A 20,573-nucleotide genomic window follows, 5' to 3' on the forward strand; every position below is an offset into this window, starting at 1 on the left:
ACAGTGGTGATGTCCCTGTGCTGCTGTATAAGTCCAGTGGTACTGTTGTATATGTCCAGTGGTACTGCCGTATATGTCCAGTGATACTGCTCTATATGTCCAGTGGTACTGCCATATAATTCCAGTGATACTGCCGTATATGTGCAGTGGTACTGCCGTATAAATCCAGTGGTACTGGCGTATAAATCCAGTCCACTGATACTGCCGTATAAGTCCAGTGATACTGCCATATATTTCCAGTGGTACTGCCATATAAATCCAGTGATACTGCCATATATGTCCAGTGGTACTGCCGTATAATTCCAGTGATACTGCCGTATATGTCCAGTGGTACTGCTGTATAAATCCAGTGGTACTGGCGTATAAATCCAGTCCAGTGATACTGCTGTATAAGTCCAGTGATACTGCCGTATAAGTCCATTGATACTGCTGTATATGTCTAGTGGTACTGCTATATAATTCCAGTGATACTGCCATATAAATCCAGTGGTACTGGCGTATAAATCCAGTCCACTGATACTGCCATATAAGTCCAGTGATACTGCTGTATATTTCCAGTGGTACTGCCGTATAAATCCAGTGATACTGCCGTATATGTCCAGTGGTACTGCCGTATAATTCCAGTGATACTGCTGTATATGTCCAGGGGTACTGTCATATAAATCCAGTTATACTGGGGTTTAAATCCATTCCAGTGATACTGTCGTATAAGTCCATTGATTCTGCTGTATATGTCCAGTGGTACTGCTGTATAAATCCAGTGATACTGCCGTATATGTCCAGTGGTATTGCCATAAAATTCCAGTGATACTGCCATATATGTCCAGTGGTACTGTTATATAAATACAGTGGTACTGGCATATAAATCCAGTCCAGTCATACTGCCGTGTATGTCCAGTGGTACTGCCGTATCAATCCAGTGATACTGCCGTATATGTCCAGTGGTACTGCCATATAATTGCAGTGATACTGCCGTATATGTCCAGTGGTACTGCCATATAAATACAATGGTACTGGCGTATAAATCCAGTCCAGTGATACTGCCGTATAATTCCAGTAATACTGCCGTATATGTCCAGTGGTACTGCAGTATAAATCCAGTGATACAACTGTATATGTCCAGTGGTACTGCCATATAATTGCAGTGATACTGCCGTATATGTCCAGTGGTACTGCCGTATAAATACAGTGGTACTGGCGTATAAATCCAGTCCAGTGATACTGCCGTATAATTCCAGTGCTACTGCCGTATATGTCCAGTGGTACTGCCATATAATTCCAGTGATACTGCCATATATGTCCAGTGGTACTGCCGTATAAATCCAGTGGTACTGGTGTTTAAATCCAGTCCAGTGATACTGCTGTATAAGTCCAGTGATACTGCCATATATGTCCAGTGGTACTGCCATATAAATACAGTTGTACTGGTGTATAAGTCCAGTCCAGTGGTGCTGCTATATAAGTTCAGTGGTGCTGTCCTGTGCTGTATATTATTTACTCCAAATAAAGGGGTTATTAATATTAATCAAAATCATTTTTACAGGGTTTGCCCTGTGTGGTGTAGGGGTACGCTCTCCTTTGCTGCATTTTGTTATATAACTCCAGAAAAAAAATGGAGAACAAAAATTTGAGGATAAAATAGGTAAAGACCAAGAACCACTTCCTCCTACTGCTGCTGCTGCTGCTGTTGTTGCTGCTGGGAGTCGATCGTCATCCCAAAGGTGAAGTCGGAAGACCGCTTGTACTACTTCAACAAAGCAAATGACTGTGCAAGAGTCCTTTGCAAGGAAGATAAATGATGACAGCAGTTATCCTGTTGCAAAGCAGATAACTGAGGCCTTGACAGCTATGTTGGTGTTAAACGTGCATTCGGTATCCGCCATTAGTGCAGTGGGACTGCAGTGTCAATGTTATATGGGCTAGGTGTTTGTGCCGCACACTTATATCGCTTAGCTTAGCCATACAGCTACCTCATTGCACCTCTTTTACTTCTTTGCACGATGTGCTGTTTGGTGACTATTTCTTTTTAAGTGCCATCCTGTCTGACACTGCAGTGCCACTCATAGGGGGTCATTCCAAGTTGTTCGCTCGCTAGCAGATTTTAGCAGCATTGCACACGCTAGGCTGCCGCCCTCTGGGAGTATATCTTAGCTTAGCAGAATAGCGAACGAAAGATTAGCAGAATTGCGATTAAAAAATCTGGTTTGACGTCACAAACACGCCCTGCGTTCGGCCAGCCACTCCCCCGTTTCTCCAGACACTCCTGCGTTTTATCCTGGCACGCCTGCGTTTTTTCCCACACATTTCCAGAAAACGGTCAGTTTCCGCCCAGAAACACCCACTTCCTGTCAATCACACTCCGATCACTTCAACGATGAAAATTATTCGTTCGGACGTGAGTAAATCTACTAAGTTTTGTGCTAAAATACTTAGCGCATGCGCGCTGCGTACCATGCGCATGCGCATTTTTGCCTTAATCGCTCCGTTGCGAAAATCAGCAACAAGCGAACAACTCGGAATGACCCCCATAGATGGGCCAGGTGTTTGTGCTGCACACTTGTGTCGCTTAGCTTAGTCATACAGCCACCTTGGTGCAGCTTTTGGCCTAAAAACAATATTGTGAGGTGTGAGGTGTTCAGAATAAACTGGAAATGAGTGGAAATTAATGCTATTGAGTTTAATAATACCGCAGGATGAAAATTACCCCGAAATTCTGTGATTTTAGTTGTTTTTATATTTTTTTCAAAAATCATCCAGGTCCAAAACCAAAACACGAAAGGGTGGTTTTGGCAAAACCAATCCAGATACAAAATACGAGCTTGGAACCAGAACCAAAACCAAAACATAAAAAAGTGCCCGCCGCACATCTCTAATTTGCACTTACACTGACCAAATCCTGGGTTTAGGGGGTCATTCCGCGTTGATCGCAGCCAGCAACTTTTTGCTGCTGGTGCGATCAACTAATCCCCGCCTATGGGGGAGTGTATTTTAGCTTAGCAGGGCTGCGAACGCTTGTGCAGCCCTGCTTAGCTAAAAAAGTTTTGTGTAAAACAAGACCAGCCCTGGACATACTTACCCTGTGCGACGATCTCAGCATTGATGGGGCCGGCTTTGTCGTCACACCTCCGCCCTCCGTTCGCCTGGACACACCTGCGTTTTACTTACCACTCCCCAAAAACGGCAGGAAACGGTAAGGTGGTGCCCAGGAACGCCCTCTTGATGTCCATATTCTTTCTTCATTGTAAGCATCATTGCCTGGCGACCTCTGTCGATGGGCAACGATGTGCGTGCACGATGTGCACGCCGCGCATGTGCATTCCGGACCCGTTCGCACCGCAGCAAAGAACCGCTGCGAGAGAACGGGTCGGATTGACTCCCTTTGCATGTTCATGTGCAATAACCCAGGATTTTTAAGCCAGTGGAAAAGGGGTATAAGTTAACAGTGTTATAAATGCAGTTAACCTCATCATGAAGAGAGAAGGAAAACTCACATGGCAAAACTCTAGATCAGTTAGGGGTTGGATAGATACATCTGTGAAAATGGATGCATCTCCTGTTTTCCAGCTGACTGTGTAATACAGATGTGTCCTCATACACTGTGACTTCAAATGCTCCAAACAGCCCGTTTAGTTAGACTGCACTGATCAATTTCATATTGATATGCAAATCTGTACATCTGTGTGGGAATGAGTCTGAATACATATATGAAGTGGTACTATACAGCGCAGCGAAGTGCGATGTGGTTAATGGCAGTGGAGGCACTGTCTAGTATCAGAGCCGGATTTACACACACATATGATTGTCTAGAGTGCTTACCAGAGACAGAGGGGGTCATTCCGACCTGTTCGCACGCTGCCGTTTTTTGCAGCGCTGCGATCAGGTCACAACTACGCATGCGTATGCATCGCAATGCGCAGGCGCGTCGTACGGGTATAAAGCGTATCGTTGCTGAGCGATGGATTTAACGAAGAACCCATTCGCACAGCTGATCGCAAGGAGATTTACAGGAAGAGGGCATTTATGGGTATCAACTGACCATTTTCTGGGAGTGTTTGGGAAAACGCAGGCATGTCCAGGCGTTTGCAGGGCGGGTGTCTGATGTCAATTCCGGGACCGGACAGGCTGAAGTGAGCGCAAGGGCAGAGTAAGTTCAGACCTACTCAGAAACTGCACAAAATGTTTTTACAGAGCTCGGCTGCACAGGCGTTCGCACATTTGCAAAGCAAAAATACACTCCCCTATAGGCGGCGACTATCTGATCGCAGTGCTGCAAAAAATAGCTAGCGAGAGATCAACTCGGAATGACCCCCAGTGCATTATGCAAGCTACTACAGCTAATAGTGGCTATATTAGTCCAATGCATTTTTTGTGTACAAAACCCATCAAAAAGAGATCGCTCTAACCCATCCCATACAATATGTATACATCTCTGTGTAACTCCTGCAGCAGTGTCAGTACAGAGAGGGTGCTAGCTGAGCTTCTATCCTGCCATTTAGCTGATACAGAGACCCGACTCATCTGTTGCCAATAGACTTGGAAGGCAGCAGCAGGGAGAGGTGACACCCGCTGGTGACAGACAAGCAGTGGTGCTGGGCTGACTGGAAGACAGAAGGAGCATATGAGAAAACTGCAGTGCTTATGTTATTATAGACAGAGGAACCTGTAGCAGGATATGCTGTACTCACAGGCAGGACTTTTGATACTCAGCAGTCCAGAGCCCAGGCACCGGACCCTCTGCTGTTGCAGTAGTCTCAGTGGAGTGAGAAGTCCCCAAAGGCCAATGCACTAGAGCAGTGGGGAGATCAGGCAGCCGAGGGAGATCGTAGCTCACCCCAGGCATGTTCAGCACAAGCCAGTGGAAACGTGATTAGTACCAGGGGGAGGTAGCTATTACTTCTGCATCACTGAAGGGACATGCCTTGAGCCCATGTCAGGCACGCATGTCAAAGCTGCCTGCCTTCGTATATTTTTTCAATGCAGTGATACTGCCTGAGGTACGGCCCCGCCCCCTACCTATTCCCCCAGCTCTACACAGAGAGGGAGGCAGAGATCTTGCTGCCTCTTCTACAGTATGTCTCTCTGCTTGCAGAGGAGTGCAGGAACTTCATACTGAAAATAGCTGATTTTGACTCTAATCTGTGTAAATTATTACACAGATCAGTAGAAATATTTGGTATTTTCACTAGAGATGAGCGCCTGAAATTTTTCGGGTTTTGTGTTTTGGGTTCGGTTCCGCGGCCGTGTTTTGGGTTCGAACGCGTTTTGGCAAAACCTCACCGAATTTTTTTTGTCGGATTCGGGTGTGTTTTGGATTCGGGTGTTTTTTTCCAAAAACACTAAAAAACAGCTTAAATCATAGAATTTGGGGGTCATTTTGATCCCAAAGTATTATTAACCTCAAAAACCATAATTTACACTCATTTTCAGTCTATTCTGAATACCTCACAATATTATTTTTAGTCCTAAAATTTGCACCGAGGTCGCTGTGTGAGTAAGATAAGCGACCCTAGTGGCCGACACAAACACCGGGCCCATCTAGGAGTGGCACTGCAGTGTCACGCAGGATGTCCCTTCCAAAAAACCCTCCCCAAACAGCACATGACGCAAAGAAAAAAAGAGGCGCAATGAGGTAGCTGTGTGAGTAAGATTAGCGACCCTAGTGGCCGACACAAACACCGGGCCCATCTAGGAGTGGCACTGCAGTGTCACGCAGGATGGCCCTTCCAAAAAACCCTCCCCAAACAGCACATGAAGCAAAGAAAAAAAGAGGCGCAATGAGGTAGCTGTGTGAGTAAGATTAGCGACCCTAGTGGCCGACACAAACACCGGGCCCATCTAGGAGTGGCACTGCAGTGTCACGCAGGATGTCCCTTCCAAAAAACCCTCCCCAAACAGCACATGACGCAAAGAAAAAAAGAGGCGCAATGAGGTAGCTGTGTGAGTAAGATTAGCGACCCCAGTGGCCGACACAAACACCGGGCCCATCTAGGAGTGGCACTGCAGTGTCACGCAGGATGGCCCTTCCAAAAAACCCTCCCCAAACAGCACATGACGCAAAGAAAAAAAGAGGCGCAATGAGGTAGCTGTGTGAGTAAGATTAGCGACCCTAGTGGCCGACACAAACACCGGGCACATCTAGGAGTGGCACTGCAGTGTCACGCAGGATGTCCCTTCCAAAAAACCCTCCCCAAACAGCACATGACGCAAAGAAAAAAAGAGGCGCAATGAGGTAGCTGACTGTGTGAGTAAGATTAGCGACCCTAGTGGCCGACACAAACACCGGGCCCATCTAGGAGTGGCACTGCAGTGTCACGCAGGATGTCCCTTCCAAAAAACCCTCCCCAAACAGCACATGACGCAAAGAAAAAAAGAGGCGCAATGAGGTAGCTGACTGTGTGAGTAAGATTAGCGACCCTAGTGGCCAACACAAACACCGGGCCCATCTAGGAGTGGCACTGCAGTGTCACGCAGGATGTCCCTTCCAAAAAACCCTCCCCAAACAGCACATGACGCAAAGAAAAAAAGAGGCGCAATGAGGTAGCTGACTGTGTGAGTAAGATTAGCGACCCTAGTGGCCGACACAAACACCGGGCCCATCTAGGAGTGGCACTGCAGTGTCACGCAGGATGTCCCTTCCAAAAAACCCTCCCCAATCAGCACATGATGCAAAGAAAAAGAAAAGAAAAAAGAGGTGCAAGATGGAATTGTCCTTGGGCCCTCCCACCCACCCTTATGTTGTATAAACAAAACAGGACATGCACACTTTAACCAACCCATCATTTCAGTGACAGGGTCTGCCACACGACTGTGACTGATATGACGGGTTGGTTTGGACCCCCCCAAAAAAGAAGCAATTAATCTCTCCTTGCACAAACTGGCTCTACAGAGGCAAGATGTCCACCTCATCTTCACCCTCCGATATATCACCGTGTACATCCCCCTCCTCACAGATTATCAATTCGTCCCCACTGGAATCCACCATCTCAGCTCCCTGTGTACTTTGTGGAGGCAATTGCTGCTGGTCAATGTCTCCGCGGAGGAATTGATTATAATTCATTTTAATGAACATCATCTTCTCCACATTTTCTGGATGTAACCTCGTACGCCGATTGCTGACAAGGTGAGCGGCGGCACTAAACACTCTTTCGGAGTACACACTTGTGGGAGGGCAACTTAGGTAGAATAAAGCCAGTTTGTGCAAGGGCCTCCAAATTGCCTCTTTTTCCTGCCAGTATAAGTACGGACTGTGTGACGTGCCTACTTGGATGCGGTCACTCATATAATCCTCCACCATTCTATCAATGTTGAGAGAATCATATGCAGTGACAGTAGACGACATGTCCGTAATCGTTGTCAGGTCCTTCAGTCCGGACCAGATGTCAGCATCAGCAGTCGCTCCAGACTGCCCTGCATCACCGCCAGCGGGTGGGCTCGGAATTCTGAGCCTTTTCCTCGCACCCCCAGTTGCGGGAGAATGTGAAGGAGGAGATGTTGACAGGTCGCGTTCCGCTTGACTTGACAATTTTGTCACCAGCAGGTCTTTCAACCCCAGCAGACCTGTGTCTGCCGGAAAGAGAGATCCAAGGTAGGCTTTAAATCTAGGATCGAGCACGGTGGCCAAAATGTAGTGCTCTGATTTCAACAGATTGACCACCCGTGAATCCTTGTTAAGCGAATTAAGGGCTGCATCCACAAGTCCCACATGCCTAGCGGAATCGCTCCCTTTTAGCTCCTTCTTCAATGCCTCCAGCTTCTTCTGCAAAAGCCTGATGAGGGGAATGACCTGACTCAGGCTGGCAGTGTCTGAACTGACTTCACGTGTGGCAAGTTCAAAGGGCATCAGAACCTTGCACAACGTTGAAATCATTCTCCACTGCACTTGAGACAGGTGCATTCCACCTACTATATCGTGCTCAATTGTATAGGCTTGAATGGCCTTTTGCTGCTCCTCCAACCTCTGAAGCATATAGAGGGTTGAATTCCACCTCGTTACCACTTCTTGCTTCAGATGATGGCAGGGCAGGTTCAGTAGTTTTTGGTGGTGCTCCAGTTTTCTGTACGTGGTGCCTGTACGCCGAAAGTGTCCCGCAATTCTTCTGGCCACCGACAGCATCTCTTGCACGCCCCTGTCGTTTTTTAAAAAATTCTGCACCACCAAATTCAAGGTATGTGCAAAACATGGGACGTGCTGGAATTGGCCCAGATTTAATGCACACACAATATTGCTGGCGTTGTCCGATGCCACAAATCCACAGGAGAGTCCAATTGGGGTAAGCCATTCCGCGATGATCTTCCTCAGTTGCCGTAAGAGGTTTTCAGCTGTGTGCGTATTCTGGAAAGCGGTGATACAAAGCGTAGCCTGCCTAGGAAAGAGTTGGCGTTTGCGAGATGCTGCTACTGGTGCCGCCGCTGCTGTTCTTGCGGCGGGAGTCCATACATCTACCCAGTGGGCTGTCACAGTCATATAGTCCTGACCCTGCCCTGCTCCACTTGTCCACATGTCCGTGGTTAAGTGGACATTGGGTACAGCTGCATTTTTTAGGACACTGGTGACTCTTTTTCTGAGGTCTGTGTACATTTTCGGTATCGCCTGCCTAGAGAAATGGAACCTAGATGGTATTTGGTACCGGGGACACAGTACCTCCAACAAGTCTCTAGTTGGCTCTGCAGTAATGATGGATACCGGAACCACGTTTCTCACCACCCAGGATGCCAAGGCCTCAGTTATCCGCTTTGCAGTAGGATGACTGCTGTGATATTTCATCTTCCTCGCAAAGGACTGTTGAACAGTCAATTGCTTACTGGAAGTAGTACAAGTGGGCTTACGACTTCCCCTCTGGGATGACCATCGACTCCCAGCGGCAACAACAGCAGCGCCAGCAGCAGTAGGCGTTACACGCAAGGATGCATCGGAGGAATCCCAGGCAGGAGAGGACTCGTCAGAATTGCCAGTGACATGGCCTGCAGGACTATTGGCATTCCTGGGGAAGGAGGAAATTGACACTGAGGGAGTTGGTGGGGTGGTTTGCGTGAGCTTGGTTACAAGAGGAAGGGATTTACTGGTCAGTGGACTGCTTCCGCTGTCACCCAAAGTTTTTGAACTTGTCACTGACTTATTATGAATGCGCTGCAGGTGACGTATAAGGGAGGATGTTCCGAGGTGGTTAACGTCCTTACCCCTACTTATTACAGCTTGACAAAGGGAACACACGGCTTGACACCTGTTGTCCGCATTTCTGGTGAAATACCTCCACACCGAAGCGCTGATTTTTTTGGTATTTTCACCTGGCATGTCAACGGCCATATTCCTCCCACGGACAACAGGTGTCTCCCCGGGTGCCTGACTTAAACAAACCACCTCACCATCAGAATCCTCCTGGTCAATTTCCTCCCCAGCGCCAGCAACACCCATATCCTCCTCATCCTGGTGTACTTCAACACTGACATCTTCAATCTGACTATCAGGAACTGGACTGCGGGTGCTCCTTCCAGCACTTGCAGGGGGCGTGCAAATGGTGGAAGGCGCATGCTCTTCACGTCCAGTGTTGGGAAGGTCAGGCATCGCAACCGACACAATTGGACTCTCCTTGTGGATTTGGGATTTCAAAGAACGCACAGTTCTTTGCGGTGCTTTTGCCAGCTTGAGTCTTTTCAGTTTTCTAGCGAGAGGCTGAGTGCTTCCATCCTCATGTGAAGCTGAACCACTAGCCATGAACATAGGCCAGGGCCTCAGCCGTTCCTTGCCACTCCGTGTGGTAAATGGCATATTGGCAAGTTTACGCTTCTCCTCCGACAATTTTATTTTAGGTTTTGGAGTCCTTTTTTTACTGATATTTGGTGTTTTGGTTTTGACATGCTCTGTACTATGCCATTGGGCATCGGCCTTGGCAGACGACGTTGCTGGCATTTCATCGTCTCGGCCATGACTAGTGGCAGCAGCTTCAGCACGAGGTGGAAGTGGATCTTGATCTTTCCCTAATTTTGGAACCTCAACATTTTTGTTCTCCATATTTTAATAGGCACAACTAAAAGGCACCTCAGGTAAACAATGGAGATGGATGGATTGGATACTAGTATACAATTATGGACGGGCTGCCGAGTGCCGACACAGAGGTAGCCACAGCCGTGAACTACCGCACTGTACTGTGTCTGCTGCTAATATATAGACTGGTTGATAAAGAGATAGTATACTCGTAACTAGTATGTATGTATAAAGAAAGAAAAAAAAAACACGGTTAGGTGGTATATACAATTATGGACGGGCTGCCGAGTGCCGACACAGAGGTAGCCACAGCCGTGAACTACCGCACTGTACTGTGTCTGCTGCTAATATATAGACTGGTTGATAAAGAGATAGTATACTCGTAACTAGTATGTATGTATAAAGAAAGAAAAAAAAACCACGGTTAGGTGGTATATACAATTATGGACGGGCTGCCGAGTGCCGACACAGAGGTAGCCACAGCCGTGAACTACCGCACTGTACTGTGTCTGCTGCTAATATATAGACTGGTTGATAAAGAGATAGTATACTCGTAACTAGTATGTATGTATAAAGAAAGAAAAAAAAACCACGGTTAGGTGGTATATACAATTATGGACGGGCTGCCGAGTGCCGACACAGAGGTAGCCACAGCCGTGAACTACCGCACTGTACTGTGTCTGCTGCTAATATATAGACTGGTTGATAAAGAGATAGTATACTCGTAACTAGTATGTATGTATAAAGAAAGAAAAAAAAACCACGGTTAGGTGGTATATACAATTATGGACGGGCTGCCGAGTGCCGACACAGAGGTAGCCACAGCCGTGAACTACCGCACTGTACTGTGTCTGCTGCTAATATATAGACTGGTTGATAAAGAGATAGTATACTCGTAACTAGTATGTATGTATAAAGAAAGAAAAAAAAACCACGGTTAGGTGGTATATACAATTATGGACGGGCTGCCGAGTGCCGACACAGAGGTAGCCACAGCCGTGAACTACCGCACTGTACTGTGTCTGCTGCTAATATATAGACTGGTTGATAAAGAGATAGTATACTCGTAACTAGTATGTATGTATAAAGAAAGAAAAAAAAACCACGGTTAGGTGGTATATACAATTATGGACGGGCTGCCGAGTGCCGACACAGAGGTAGCCACAGCCGTGAACTACCGCACTGTACTGTGTCTGCTGCTAATATATAGACTGGTTGATAAAGAGATAGTATACTCGTAACTAGTATGTATGTATAAAGAAAGAAAAAAAACCACGGTTAGGTGGTATATACAATTATGGACGGGCTGCCGAGTGCCGACACAGAGGTAGCCACAGCCGTGAACTACCGCACTGTACTGTGTCTGCTGCTAATATATAGACTGGTTGATAAAGAGATAGTATACTCGTAACTAGTATGTATGTATAAAGAAAGAAAAAAAAACCACGGTTAGGTGGTATATACAATTATGGACGGGCTGCCGAGTGCCGACACAGAGGTAGCCACAGCCGTGAACTACCGCACTGTACTGTGTCTGCTGCTAATATATAGACTGGTTGATAAAGAGATAGTATACTCGTAACTAGTATGTATGTATAAAGAAAGAAAAAAAACCACGGTTAGGTGGTATATACAATTATGGACGGGCTGCCGAGTGCCGACACAGAGGTAGCCACAGCCGTGAACTACCGCACTGTACTGTGTCTGCTGCTAATATATAGACTGGTTGATAAAGAGATAGTATACTCGTAACTAGTATGTATGTATAAAGAAAGAAAAAAAAACCACGGTTAGGTGGTATATACAATTATGGACGGGCTGCCGAGTGCCGACACAGAGGTAGCCACAGCCGTGAACTACCGCACTGTACTGTGTCTGCTGCTAATATATAGACTGGTTGATAAAGAGATAGTATACTCGTAACTAGTATGTATGTATAAAGAAAGAAAAAAAAAACCACGGTTAGGTGGTATATACAATTATGGACGGGCTGCCGAGTGCCGACACAGAGGTAGCCACAGCCGTGAACTACCGCACTGTACTGTGTCTGCTGCTAATATATAGACTGGTTGATAAAGAGATAGTATACTCGTAACTAGTATGTATGTATAAAGAAAGAAAAAAAAACCACGGTTAGGTGGTATATACAATTATGGACGGGCTGCCGAGTGCCGACACAGAGGTAGCCACAGCCGTGAACTACCGCACTGTACTGTGTCTGCTGCTAATATATAGACTGGTTGATAAAGAGATAGTATACTCGTAACTAGTATGTATGTATAAAGAAAGAAAAAAAAACCACGGTTAGGTGGTATATACAATTATGGACGGGCTGCCGAGTGCCGACACAGAGGTAGCCACAGCCGTGAACTACCGCACTGTACTGTGTCTGCTGCTAATATATAGACTGGTTGATAAAGAGATAGTATACTCGTAACTAGTATGTATGTATAAAGAAAGAAAAAAAAACCACGGTTAGGTGGTATATACAATTATGGACGGGCTGCCGAGTGCCGACACAGAGGTAGCCACAGCCGTGAACTACCGCACTGTACTGTGTCTGCTGCTAATATATAGACTGGTTGATAAAGAGATAGTATACTCGTAACTAGTATGTATGTATAAAGAAAGAAAAAAAAACCACGGTTAGGTGGTATATACAATTATGGACGGGCTGCCGAGTGCCGACACAGAGGTAGCCACAGCCGTGAACTACCGCACTGTACTGTGTCTGCTGCTAATATATAGACTGGTTGATAAAGAGATAGTATACTCGTAACTAGTATGTATGTATAAAGAAAGAAAAAAAACCACGGTTAGGTGGTATATACAATTATGGACGGGCTGCCGAGTGCCGACACAGAGGTAGCCACAGCCGTGAACTACCGCACTGTACTGTGTCTGCTGCTAATATATAGACTGGTTGATAAAGAGATAGTATACTCGTAACTAGTATGTATGTATAAAGAAAGAAAAAAAAACCACGGTTAGGTGGTATATACAATTATGGACGGGCTGCCGAGTGCCGACACAGAGGTAGCCACAGCCGTGAACTACCGCACTGTACTGTGTCTGCTGCTAATATATAGACTGGTTGATAAAGAGATAGTATACTCGTAACTAGTATGTATGTATAAAGAAAGAAAAAAAACCACGGTTAGGTGGTATATACAATTATGGACGGGCTGCCGAGTGCCGACACAGAGGTAGCCACAGCCGTGAACTACCGCACTGTACTGTGTCTGCTGCTAATATATAGACTGGTTGATAAAGAGATAGTATACTCGTAACTAGTATGTATGTATAAAGAAAGAAAAAAAAACCACGGTTAGGTCACTGGTATATACAATTATGGACGGGCTGCCGAGTGCCGACACAGAGGTAGCCACAGCCGTGAACTACCGCACTGTACTGTGTCTGCTGCTAATATAGACTGGTTGATAAAGAGATAGTATACTACTAATATTATATACTGGTGGTCAGGTCACTGGTCACTAGTCACACTGGCAGTGGCACTCCTGCAGCAAAAGTGTGCACTGTTTAATTTTAATATAATATTATGTACTCCTGGCTCCTGCTATAACCTATAACTGGCACTACAGTAGTGCTGCCCAGTCTCCCCCACAATTATAAGCTGTGTGAGCTGAGCAGTCAGACAGATATATAATATATATAGATGATGCAGCACACTGGCCTGAGCCTGAGCAGTGCACACAGATATGGTATGTGACTGAGTCACTGTGTGCTGTGTATCGCTTTTTTCAGGCAGAGAACGGATTATAAATAAAAGTGGTGGTCACTGGTCACTATCAGCAAAACTCTGCACTGTACACTACTGAGTACTCCTAATGCTCCCCAAAATTAGTAAATCAAGTGTCTCTCTAATCTATTCTAATTCTAAACGGAGAGGACGCCAGCCACGTCCTCTCCCTATCAATCTCAATGCACGTGTGAAAATGGCGGCGACGCGCGGCTCCTTATATAGAATCCGAGTCTCGCGATAGAATCCGAGCCTCGCGAGAATCCGACAGCGTCATGATGACGTTCGGGCGCGCTCGGGTTAACCGAGCAAGGCGGGAAGATCCGAGTCGCTCGGACCCGTGAAAAAAAACATGAAGTTCTGGCGGGTTCGGATTCAGAGAAACCGAACCCGCTCATCTCTAATTTTCACTGGAGTATGGCAGGTGAGGCTCTTGCTACCCTGCCTCCACTGACTGCACGACCCTGACGCAGTGCCCACTTTTTCTCATGCAAAGTTCTGTTGTGCTTCACCTGCAAATTTGTGCAGTTTTAAAGTAGAGATGAGCGGTCTGTATTTTAGAAAACCTGAGCCCATCTGAACTTTGCCGATCCTTTCGGGGTTTCCCACCAGACTTGGATTCCAAATCGAGGTGAAATGTCATCCTCCCAGCATCGGATTCTCGCGGGTATTAGATTCTATATAAGGAGCGCTACGGCTCCGGACTCAGAGCCATTTGAGTCCAGGTACGCTGCTGTGTGCTGCGCTGTACTCTGCTGGTTCAATGGTTAAATTGGCTGTGCTGTCCAGACTCATAGTGACTGTCCTGTGTATACAAGTGGCTGTACTGTGGACTCCAGACTTATACAAGTGACTGAGCCATAACATACAGGTGGCTGCATAGGCCATCCTTACCGACATTAAAGCTCTCCTTCCCTGGAGATGCCCAGAGAGGAGAAGCGGGTGGATGGAGATGGGGGCGGGGCAATGTGAATCATGTTGTTAGGCACTAACCCCTTACTTAAAAATTGCTGCAATTGGCAGATATTTGCATAGGAGGTGGGGCCGAATGACGCTATTGCCATAGAAATGAGTCATTAGGCCCAGCCTTTTCTTGAATTACTGAATTATTCTCTGTGAAGTGGGCACAATGCGAAAAACCACAGAAACCGGGAGAGTAGGCCAGTATGACATAGGCAAATTTAGTGGTGGGGGGTGGTTCCCGTTGCCCTCTTCCTAGCCAGCATCTGAAATTATGACCACAATGGCAATATTATAAAATATGATTACTAGAGCTGCTGCTGCAACATGAGTGGAACTGCTGCACGTGCCAAGTGGTAGCAACTTCATCTACCAAATTTGCTGTTTGTGTGGATCTGAACATTCAGGACCAGATCCACACACACAATGACCCTCATTCCGAGTTGATCGCTCGCTATTTTTTGCAGAGCAACGATCAGATAGTCGCCGCCTCTAGGGGAGTGTATTTTTGCTTTGCAAGTGTGTGAACGCCTGTGCAGCCGAGTGGGACAAAAAAGCGTTTTGCAGTTTCTGAGTAGCTCTGGACTTACTCAGCACTTACAATCACTTCAGCCTGTCCGGTCCCGGAATTGACATCAGACACCCGCCCTGCAAACGCCTGGACATGCCTGCGTTTTCCCTACCACGACCAGAAAACGGTCAGTTGACACCCGTAAATGCCCTCTTCCTGTCAATCTCCTTGCGATCGGTTGTGCGAATGGATTCGTCGCAAGAAGCATTGCACAGCAACGATGCTTTTTGTACCCATACGACGCGCGTGCGCATTGCAGTGCATACGCATGCACAGTAGTAACCTGATTGCTGCGCTGCAAAAAACGGCAGCGAGCGATCAACTCGGAATAAGGGCCAATGTGTCAGTGCACAGGAACAGAGAGTAGCTGCCAAGAAAGAGAGACAGGCACCTTACCATGAGGTCGGCAGAATGTGTGTTTACAAAGTGCAGTTCCTATAGGTTTTGAAATGTATGTGTGGTATGCGGTTAAATTACCGGCTGTCGGGATCCCAGCTGTCAGGATACCGATGCCGGTATATTCCCACTCGGGTGATGGTTCACACCACCCCCCGAGGGGAAATATAATAGTGTTCTCCATTGGGCCGGAAGCGTGGTGAGCGCAGCGAGTATGAGAGGGGACGTGATACGCTCGCTGTCGCGATTCTGGCTGTTGGGTTCCTGGCATATGTCTCCTGACCTCCAAGGATCCCGACTGCCGGGATCCCATACCGATTCCGTCAATGGCGTAATTAGTCCCAGTTGCCCGGAGGCAAGATAAATATTGCTGCCCCCCCTAAATTTATATATATATATATATATATATATATATATATATATATATAGCGTTCTGATATAAAAATGTATATACTGTATATATACATTTAATTGTCTTTTATTAAAATCACACATTTCTTAGCAGTCATAACCAGGATTAGAAACCATGATCTGTTATACTGACGGCAGACACTTTACTGAGAGAGCTATTTGCTCCTGCATAAGAAGGATGAGAATTCACACTATATAAAGTTACTTGAAATTGTCAGTAAGGTAACTTCATATAGTAAGAATTCTCATGTTTACTATACAGGAGCAAATAGCTTCATCAGTAAGGTGTATTAGGTCGTGGGTTCTAAACCTGGGTATGACACTTGTAAAATGTGTATCTATAATAAAAAGGGTGTGACATGTAGGGTGCAGGGAACAGTGAGGAAGTTGGCCACTGAAGAGATAGCGCCAGCAATCAATTAACTTAATTGAAAGGTTTCACAGAATGAGAAGAGAGGTGCCCCCCTTCAGAGCAGGAGCCCAGCAGCAGATGACTCCGTTGCCTCCAAGAGTTACGCCTCTGGATCCTGTACTTGTATTGTTTGTATTAAATATGTTTGGTACAGCCTATACTATAGACCATCTATATCTTAAGTGTATAAAAAGACCACTGTGTTCATATATGTCCGGGGTTCGAACACTTGCTCCAATGCTCTGCAGAGTGGGAAATTGTAGGATGTACAGTATATGGAACCTGTGTTTGCCCCTGGGCTGTGCTGTGTCCAGACTCATAATGGCTGTTCTGTGTGTATAAGTGGCTGTGCTGTGTCCAGACTCATAATGATTGTGTTCTATATACAAGTGGCTGTGCTGTGGACTCCAGACTCCATACAAGCGGCTGTGCTGTGTCCATCTAAGTGGCCGTGCATTCACATATAAGCAGCACAAGAGTGTGTAATGTTTTCACTCAGTTGCGAAAAAAAGAAAACAAAAATTTTACTTTAAAAAAATTGATTCCATTACATTTGTTAATTGATTGATTGAAAAATTGATTCCATTACCACCTGTAGCCCTCATTCAGAGTTGAATGCATCCGCTGACAGGTGATGGGCATCGACGCAGCATTGGGGGGAGGAGATCGCAAAACACAGGCATGTCATGCCCATTTTTGTGGCAGGCTGATGACGTCACAAACATTTCCTGTGTGTGGAAACATGGCAGCGGTGCCCCTGTCTATGCAGTCAGATGTCAATCTCTTTCCACCTGCAGCAGTGACATTTACACATGTAATGCCCCCTGTAGCATTGACACTTACACACGTAACGCCCCCTGTACCAGTGACGCTTACACACGCAACGTTCCCTGTACCAGTGACACTTGCACACGTAACGCCCCCTGTAGCAGTAACACTTATACAAGATGCAACGCCCCCTGTAGCAGTGATGCTTACACACATTATGTCACACATATACATACACACACGTACATACTGTACATAAATTACACACATACAGTCACACATACACAGATACTGTATACATATACACTCACACACACTTTTACTCACTCTTTCCAGCCACTTACATAAAGAAGTCTGGCAAATCATCCTCCTGTGTTGCAGGCAGCTGTCTGGTCCCGTGCAGCTCCGCCCCTTATTCCTGTGTAGCTCCACCCCTTTTAGATCCTCCCAGTGCACTGCACTGTGAGTATGTGACTGGGGAGGGGGAAAGGAGACTTCAAGATGCCGGTGCCTCTGCCTGTCATAGAGTGTGACAGGCGAAGCAGCCGGCATCAGCAGGGGAATTCAGCACAGGGATGCAGAGCAGGGAGAGCACCTCTACAGCCTAGCGTCTACCTGATTTGCATCCATTTGCTGAGCGGTTAGCACCGGGCCTGGTGGTGTGTCACCGCACATTCTGGGCGGCCTTGCCCTGTGATGGCCTCTCCCCAACATGTGAGCAAAATCTGTGACCATCTTTGAATAACCCCCTTTGTGCAGTACCCCTGTTGTTTATTTTTAGCGAACATATAAAAGTAAGCTCTTTGAATTGCCGCAGTTTGAGTTGCACTGCAATGTGAAAATTAAATATATTGTTCTATTGTTTGTACTGTTCTGGCATACTGTACTCCATCTAATAAGGTCCCCATCCAAAGAATGGTGGGGGGGGGGGGGTTATTTTAACGACTGCATACAAACAGGCATGTCACAGAGTCCCTTTGACTACTAGAAGGAAATTTTGGAGGCTCTTGTACAAACTTGACTGTGCATTACTTAAGCTGCCTTCCTCCAGTGTGTACTTTGAAAGCGTTTTCAGCACAGCCAGGAACCTTCTCAGCGATAAGTGTAGGCGGCTGTTTTCTCAAAATGTGTAAAAGTTGATGTTTATTAAAATTAACTACAAATATATGAGGAAGAACTTTATCGCCATTACATCAAAGTACAGAGTCTTCTGTAATGGTGGATTCCATCGGGGATGAATTTATATTGTGTGCGGATGTTGTACACACTGATGAGGATGAGCATGGTAGTGATGATGACAACGTTCCAATGCAAAGATTTTAGCTTAGCTGCCTTGAGCCCTATGGTAGCTTGTTTTGTTGGGGCCCAAACACAACAAGCACTTCAGTCACAAAAGTGCCAGTTCCTGTGACTGAAGTTCTTGGTTTGTCAGGTCTGAATCGGGCCACAGTCCATAGAAGCCGGGCGTTTGTGCATGCGCAGTCACGCCACCAATTTAGTATACCAGTGATGTCACAAGACTGTATCCATATAAGTATAGCAGGATTAGTAATATATTACACTATTTGAAAAATAATTGCTTCTAGCATATCACAAACCCATAAAAAGAATACATTCTGAATTTTAAGTTTCTTTAATTGAACAGCTACAGTAAATATGTTTCAATTTTGTCAATAACAACTGAATTATTTCCCCTTGTTTGTGGTTAGGAATGACTTGGCTGCCAGATATACTGTCCGACAGTCAAAGCATATCCCTATGTTAGAAGGGCTTACATGATGCCTCTCTCAGCACATTTGTAACACAAAAGGCTTTTTATGTTCACTACAACTAGATTTTTCATTGGCACTTAGGAATGAGTTAGACTTCACCAAACAGATGCATTTTAGCAAGCAATTAAAGGATCCCGACATTACTTTGCTATAATTATTTGCTGTTCCAAGGTAATGTAGCAGAAAATATTATATTTACATAGAGGGAACACTGCTCATTTATGTTGTGGACATTCACTATTGGAATTAAAAAGGTCCAGATAGAAATGTGTGCCCATACTTTTCAAGTTTTAGGCTTTCATATATCTTTGTGTTGCTCTAGAAAATGGGGATGACCTTTTTTTTCACTCTACAATGCAAAACAGATGGTAAAGGTATTTTATCAACTACAAAAGCGTAAAACCACAATGCAAATGGTCTTTGGTAATATCATACACCTATTTTTGCGCTGATGGCCCTGAATAGGGATAGCCTGATATAAGTGGCTGAAAGACAGGTGCCCCCCAGCCTGGAACACTATCAAATGCTTTAGGGCTGGCATTTGGGTGGCCTACCTGTACTGTACATGATGTAGTCGTGGGCCGCTCATGCACATCCACTATTATAATATTGGTCCTACTGGACTCTTGAAGAAGCAATATGGCACTAAAAATTCTGTATGCCACTGCTTAATTTAATCATACAGTATGTGCATATGTGTAAAGTTGGTAATTAGTTTATTTGAGTTAAAATCATATTTCTATGATGTATGGACCAAGGAGTCTGTAACTTTTAAGAAATCCCTAGAAAAGTTTGTGTGCAGTCGACCTTTATAAAAGCTGTAAAACCCATTTAATATATACACAACCATGGGCGCATTAAGGGCCTAATTCAGATCTGTTCGCTCACTAGCTATTTTTTGCAGCGTTGCAAACAGATAGACGCCACCTATAGGGGAGTGTATTTTAGCTTTGCAAGTGTGCAAACGCATGTGCAGCCGAGCAGTACAAAAACAGTTTGTGCAGTTTCTGAGTAGCTCTGACCTTACTCAGCCGCTGCGATCACTTCAGCCTATTCGAGCCCGGAATTGACTTCAGACACCCGCCCTGCAAGCTCCTCGACACGCCTGCAGTTAGTTGACACCCACAAACGCCCTCTTCCTGTCAATCTCCTTGCGATCGGCTGTGCGAATGGATTCTTCGCTAGAACCAGTGCACAGCAACGATCCGCTTGTTACCCGTACAACGCGCCTGCACATTGCGGTGTATACGCATACGCAGTAGTTACCTGATGGTCTAAGCCCCCCCCCCCCCCCAGGAACCAGGGGCCCATGTGCACTGCACACCCTTCACCCATTATAGATATACAGTACCACTGTACACAACCAACTCCTAGTTACCTCACAGCATAGGAATCTGGACTAAGAAAGCCTGTCTACTAAGACACTGTAATATCTGATTCATAATTTTCATCTCTAGTAATCAATGTTATATTAAACATTTATCCTCTTTCTGTGACCCCAACACATTTTTTCCCTGTATTTCCAGGACAAGTAACAGCTT

General features: G+C 45.8%; 1 long non-coding RNA gene across 1 annotated transcript in view; it reads left to right on the forward strand.

Annotated features, from left to right (window-relative positions):
* Positions 1–20,573, forward strand: part of LOC134911549 (uncharacterized) — a 210,160-nt gene that overhangs the window by 187,495 nt on the left and 2,092 nt on the right. The window lies entirely within an intron of this gene.

This window comes from Pseudophryne corroboree, chromosome 4, assembly GCF_028390025.1.
Source record: "Pseudophryne corroboree isolate aPseCor3 chromosome 4, aPseCor3.hap2, whole genome shotgun sequence".
Taxonomy (NCBI): domain Eukaryota; kingdom Metazoa; phylum Chordata; class Amphibia; order Anura; family Myobatrachidae; genus Pseudophryne; species Pseudophryne corroboree.